This window comes from Hyla sarda, chromosome 1, assembly GCF_029499605.1.
Source record: "Hyla sarda isolate aHylSar1 chromosome 1, aHylSar1.hap1, whole genome shotgun sequence".
In the NCBI taxonomy this organism is placed as follows: domain Eukaryota; kingdom Metazoa; phylum Chordata; class Amphibia; order Anura; family Hylidae; genus Hyla; species Hyla sarda.
In genome coordinates this window covers 555,664,284-555,671,422 of record NC_079189.1, presented here as the reverse complement: position 1 = coordinate 555,671,422, position 7,139 = coordinate 555,664,284, and the positions used below count along the sequence as shown (strand labels likewise).

At 38.4% G+C, this 7,139-nt stretch overlaps 1 non-coding gene across 1 annotated transcript; it reads left to right on the top strand.

Annotated features, from left to right (window-relative positions):
* Positions 1–6,697: 6,697 nt before the first annotated feature.
* Positions 6,698–6,885, top strand: LOC130343336 (U2 spliceosomal RNA). The gene has a single exon (XR_008882685.1). It is a non-coding gene; the product is annotated as a U2 spliceosomal RNA (small nuclear RNA).
* Positions 6,886–7,139: the final 254 nt, after the last annotated feature.

Below are 7,139 nucleotides of genomic sequence, written 5' to 3'. Positions count from 1 at the left end.
CGATTGAAATAATAGACGCATTATTTTGATTTGTCCTGACATGATGGGTGACTTATAGATCTCCACTGCATTGATCTAGCCTGTTGTCCAGCCACATGGAAATGATAGAATTTCTCCTGGGTTAATCGAGAAGGCTGCATTCACATTAGGACAGTGTTTCCCCAACCAGGGTGCCTCCAGCTGTTGCAAAACTACAACTCCCAGCATGCCTTGGCATGCTGGGAGTTGTAGTTTTGCAACAGCTGGAGGCACCCTGGTTGGGAAACATTGCATTAGGAGCTAAAACATATATAAGGGGGGGGGGGGGGGGGGTGTAATTTATATCTGGAGCTGGCCATGGGGGTTACAGAAGGTATGGTGAGTGCCTTGGCATGCTGGGAGTTATAGTTTTGCAACAGCTGGAGGCACCCTGGTTGGGAAACATTGCATTAGGAGCTAAAACATATATAAGGGGGGGGGGTGTAATTTATATCTGGAGCTGGCCATGGGGGTTACAGAAGGTATGGTGAGTGCCTTGGCATGCTGGGAGTTGTAGTTTTGCAACAGCTGGAGGCACCCTGGTTGGGAAACATTGCATTAGGAGCTAAAACATATATATAAGGGGGGGGGGGGGGTTAATTTATATCTGGAGCTGGCCATGGGGGTTACAGGAGGTATGGTGAGTGCCTTGGACTGGGCTCTGGGTGCATGTGTTTTCACTTTAGGCATTGGGGAAACTGCAGCAGACAATGGTGCCAGAGACATTTGGAAATATAAGGAGACAGTGGAGCATATGTGTTTCATTTTTTTGGGTGGGTAAAGACAGAGAAGGGAAACAAGAGAGGAGAGCTGCAGGGATGGGAGCACAACACAGTCAATTCAAGGCTTGGAGAAAGACAAAAGGAAGGAAGGAGACGTATAAACCTGCCTGCATGGGTGAGTGCAGGGACAGTGTGGTGGGGGGGAATGAGGGTCAGATCATAGGGCAGTATTTCCCAACCAGGGTGGCTCCAGCTGTTGCAATACTACAACTCCCAGCATGCCTGGACAGCCTTCGGCTGTCCAGGCATGCTGGGAGTTGAAGTTTTGCAACAGCTGGAGCCACCCTGGTTGGGAAATACTGTCATAGGGCATCCATTCTGCCGGAATGAAGATAGGGGGCGCTCGAGAGGTTGCCTCATTGACATTGGACAAAAAAATAACCTGCCCTCAGGTAGGTAGCAGAATTTGGAACCTGTCTGGTGGGATAAGACTGTATGGACATTGTCACCCTGCCTCCAGGTAAGTAGTAAGGTGATGTCACAACACTGCAGCCCCATACTTCACCTCCATCACCTACTCTCCCTTGGTGAGGATTTCCTATACTCAGGGCTTTCAGGCTACTCATTGCTCTTCCTCTATTCCCTACTGTTCACTTTCTGTCGTTTACTTGTCCTGAACACTTTATCATCTGTATTTATTATCCAAACTCTTATTCTTCCCATTTTATGCACTTTTAGTATTTTGCACTTGAAGTCTCTCTTTTTGCTCCATGTATTTTCCCCTCTTTCTGTCTCTTTTCTACCTCTCTTTTAACTTTCTCATTCACTCTCTACAGTGTGCCCTTCTCTGTCTCTTCCTCTCTCCTTCCCTTCTTCAGTTCTCCTCTGTTTATCCTTCTCTCAACTCCTCCCTCTCTTTCTCTTCTTTACGTGTCTTTCTTTTTCTTTCTCTCCATTTCTCCTCCTTGCTCTTTCCTTTCTTCATTTGTCTCCTGTCTTTCCTTATATTCCTCCCCACCTCTTTTCCTTCTTTCTCTCCTTTGCCTTTCTTTTACTCCTCTGTATCTTTCTCTTTGTCTTTTTTATTTTTCCTTCTCTGTTCCTCTTTCTCTTCTTTACTTGCCTTAATTTTTCCTTCTCTCTCTGTTCCTCTCTTCTTGTCTACTATGTTTTTTCTTCTCTCCATTTCTCTCCCTTTTCTTTCCCTTCTTTATTTGTCTCCCCCACCTTCTCACTCTTGTCTTCAATTTTTCCATTCCTCTTTATTTCCCTTTTTTGTCTCATTTTTCTTCTTCTCTCTATTCCCTTATCTTTCTCTTCTTAATTTGTCGTCTAAATTGTTCCTCCTCTCCCTGTTCCTCTCTTCTCATCTTCTTTATTTTTTCTTCTCTCCATTTCTCTCCCTTTTCCCTTCTTTATTTGTCCCCCCACCTTCTCACTCCTCTCTTTCTCTCCCATGTTATCTTTTTCTCACTCACCCCCTCTCCTCTGCTTCATGTTTGTGTTACCCAATGAATGTCTTCCCTGTCACAAGTAAAGGCACTCTCACACAGACACTTGGCTCATACACCCCATTGAAGCTGCCTTAGCAATTACCAAGGGCATCCTGTATATGTCCCATATGCCCAGTATATAGCATGGTCTTGCCACTCTGCCAGATTGCAGAAAAAGTAAAAGGGGATTGAGGATTTAATGGCAGTGAAAGTATTAAGGGGGATCAGAATGAGAGATACAGAAGGAAGGAGAGACCCTCTGAACATCTGTCTAATGCAGCCAATACAAATGACATTAGTGATATTGGAGAGAGGAGCTTGGAGCCCTGTGAGCCGGATTACAAGAGCAGACACAATCCGATTAGACACTGCTCCTCTCCTGCCAGTCACAGGGCACAACCTGCAAGATAATAACGGAGGAGACCGGACTGCTTAACTCCTTCACTCGGGGCATGTGCCCACACCTCTAGACTGTGGGTAATACAGCATGTATATATATATATATATATATATATATATATATACACAAAAGTACAAAACTGTGCATGGGTTTGGTGCAGATTGTAAAAATAAAAAGTAATGAAAATGAACTGCTAATTATTTATAACTTGTCATTATGCATCAAATTACTATCTATCTATCTATCTATCTATCTATCTAATATCTATCTATCTATCTAATACCTATCTATCAATCTATCATATGTCTATATCTATCTATTATCTTATCTATCTATCTCTCTATCTATTATCTATCTATCTTCTATGTCATATATATATATATATATATATATATATATATATTATCTATCTATCTATCTATTATCTATCTATCATCTATGTCATATGTATATATATATATATATATATATATATATATATTATCTAATATCTATCTATCTATCTATCTAATATCTATCTATCTATCTATCTATTATCTATCTATCATCTATGTCATATATATATATATATATATATATATATATATATATATATATATATATATATATTATCTATCTATCTATCTATCTATCTATCTATCATCTATCTATCTATCTACCTATCTATCTATTTCATAACTATCTATCTATCATCTATCTATCTATTTTCTCATCTTTCTTCCTTTCTTTCTTTTTTTCTATCTAGCTTTCTCTCTCTCTCTCATATCTATTATCTATCTATCTATCTATCTATCTATTTTCTCATCTTTCTTTCTTTCTTTCTTTTTTCTATCTATCTATCTATCTATCTATCTATCAATCATCTATCTCCTAACTATTATCTATCTATCTATCTATCTATCTATCTATCTATCTATCTATCTAGCTATCTATCTATCTACTATCTAACTATCTATTATCTATCTATCTCCTATCTATCTATCTATCTATCTATCTATCTATCTATCTATCTACTATCTAACTAGCTATTATCTATCTAACTATCTATGTACATCTATGTGGGCCTGTGCCTAGGGCAGCAGTAATAATGAGGTAACACTTAAATGAGTAACAATTGTGATACTTGTGATGTAGCTGCTGTCACAATGCTGTGAATCCTATTGGCAGATTTGCAGTCACAGCCACTCATGATGTTGTGGATTTGTGATGGATTTCAATACTGTCCATAGGGGTCTATAGTGAATCTGCAACAAAACCCACATGTAAAAAAAATGCAGTTTTTGCTGCTTTTATGTGAAAGATCTGCATGAAAAACAATCTGGAATCACGCTGTAAGGCTAGGTTCAGACTACGGAATTTCCGCCTGCAAGTTTGCTTTGAAATTACAGGCGGAAATTCCGCTTTCTAAAATGTATAGTGTTGTGAATGATTTTCCGTTCACAAATTCACACTTCGGAATTTGTGAAGCGGAAAATCCCCTTTGAAAATATGCTTAGAAATTTCCACCTGAAGAAAATCGGTGCTCTTTCTTCAGGCGGAAATCCTCGCGGAACACATTGCAGTCTATTGGAGACTGCAGCGTCTGCGCGGTCCCAGCACCCACTGATTCAGCCGGCGCTGGCCGCACTCGGAATCTCCGGGCAGAAATTTTCTGCCTGGAGATTCCGTAGTCTGAACCTAGCCTAACTCTAACACAGTGCAGTGTTGCTTCTGTTTTAGTTTTGCTGTGAAGATTTGAAGCCAAACAAGGCATAGATCATAAGGTAATATAAAGAACAGGTGCCACTTCTACTCTTTATTCAATCCACTCCTGGTGTAGAATGAAAAAAAAAAAAAAAAAAAAGTAGAAGCAGCATTTGTTCTTTATTTATTCTATTATGACCCACACCTAGTTTTGGCTTCGAAACTGCACAACAATGTAACAAAGCTGCAGCAAAACTTCACTGTGTAAAAGCACCCTAATAGAATATGTTCTATCTATCAATTATCTATCTATCTATCTATCTATCTATTATCTATCTATCTATATTTATCCATCCACCCATCCATCCATCCATGGATGGATAGATGAAAAACAGCACATCCCATTGGTATTAATGTCCTTTGGCTGGTGCACTGGATCAGAGGCACTCTAGTTTTGACATAAAAAAGGAATTTATTTTCTATATCTATCTATCTATCTATCTATCTATCTGTCTGTCTGTCTGTCTGTCTGTCTGTCTGTCTGTCTGTCTGTCTGTCTATCTATCTATCTAATATGAATCTAATATCCATCTATCTATCTATCTATTTATCTATCTCCTATCTATCTATCTATCTATCTTTCTATCTCATATCTATCTATCTATCTTTCTATCTATCTCATATCTATCTATTTATTTATTTATTATCTATCTATCTTCTATCTATCTATCTATCTATCTATCTATCTTTCGATCTTTCTAATATCTATCTCATATCTATCTATCTATCTATCTATCTATCCATCATCTATCTATCATCTCATATCTATCTATCATCTCATATCTATCTATCATCTCATATCTATCTATTTATCTCAAATCTATCTATCTCATATCTATCTATCTATCTCATATCTATCTATCTATCTCATATCTATCTATCTATCTATCTATCTATCTCATATCTATCTATCTATCTATCTATCTATCTCATATCTATTTATCTATCTATCTCATATCTATCTATCTATCTATCTCATATCTATCTATCTATCTCATATCTATCTATTTACCTATCTATCTATCTATCTATCCATCATCTATTTATCTCATGTCTATCTATCTATTTATCTCATATCTATCTATCTTATATCTATCTATCTAACTCATATCTATCTATCTATCTATCTCATATCTATCTATCTATCTATCTATCTCATATCTATCCATCTATCTCATATCTATCTATCTATCTATCTATCATCTATCTATCATCTCATATCTATCTATCTATCTCATATCTATTTATCTATCTATCTATCTATCTATCTATCTATCTATCTCATATTTATCTATCTATCTATCTAGACAATGAAGGCGACCACCGCACTCCAAATTGATGTACAAAAAGGTTTATTCCAGTGTTAATACAGGCAACGTTTCTATGGCCTCATACCACCATTTTCAAGCAACAACTGAGTGATTCAGGGAGCCTTACATAGTTATAGTGTTGAGCAGCATAGGCCATATTCGAATTTGCGATATTTTGCGAATATATGGATGAATATTCGTCATAAATTTGCTAAATTCACATATTCATAATATTCGCGTTTTATTTTCACATATGAGAAAATTCGAATATGCGAAAATTTGCATATGCAAAAATTAGCATATACAAAAATTTGCACACCAGTCTCACACAGTAGTATTAGAGCCTTCTTTACACCACACAAGCTGGAAGCAGAGAGGGGTGATCACTGTGATGTGTACTGTGAAAAAAACAAACAACAAAAAAAAGAATATTCGTAATTGCGAATATATAGTGCTATATTCGTGAATGTTCGCGAATATGCAGTATTTGCGAATAAAATTTGCATTGGGAATATTCGAGAGCAACACTACATAGCTACACACATGTAGGCTCATTTTACATAATTAACAATAAATAATTACATAAGACAGTGTACAAAATAGAAGTTGTAAACAGTGATACAGTATAAGATATCATGAAGACAATTTGCATATGTGGCAAAGTGCATTATCATAAAAGTGACCGTAGTGCATTAAAAACATTTATTCACATAATGAACATTAACGAAATCAGGTGGTATGAATAATAAGTTAAAATTTTTAAAGGCGGGCTTATCGCAGAGAGGGTTCACAATAAACAATACACGCCATACAGTGATGTATGGTGGCGTGCAGTGGCGTCCACGCTGCTTCCACTTCCGGGATGGTATTACCCACCAATCACAGTATTACCTGTGTATAACTCCATAAAACTCACGTGGGTAGCATGTAGTTCGTGCAGGCGCATCTGGGGATCGGAGTCCCGCATATCCATATATAAGATGGGCATAGGCATAGTATTAGGTATAGGACATCGCTTCTCGGCCTTTTGGCTAAGATCAAGTGTAGTATCTGTTCTTATCAGTTTTTCATTCCGGTGTACAGTAACGCCGGTATGGGGCTGATGGGGATGGGTGCTGCATGGAGGATGCAGGTGTACCAGGGCTTTCCGGGGCTGGTTCTGAGGAATCAGCTCGATGGCTGCCCCGATGTGACCTGTTCCCTCCGGGTCTCGCCATGAGGCTGAGAGGGTCTAGAGCCGAGGTACTTTTGTGCCTCGGGGAGTGGTGACCCCGAGGTGCTGAAACTCACTGGGAGAATGGACTCACTGAGTTGAAGCACGGGCACCATAATCTCTTCACCTTGTGGCACTCACCTCTTGATTCCCGGCCTTCTGGCTAGGATCAGAGAAATTTTTATAGATCCGGCCGGATGTCTGGGCAGTATATCTGCACACATTCACTTATTTATTTCT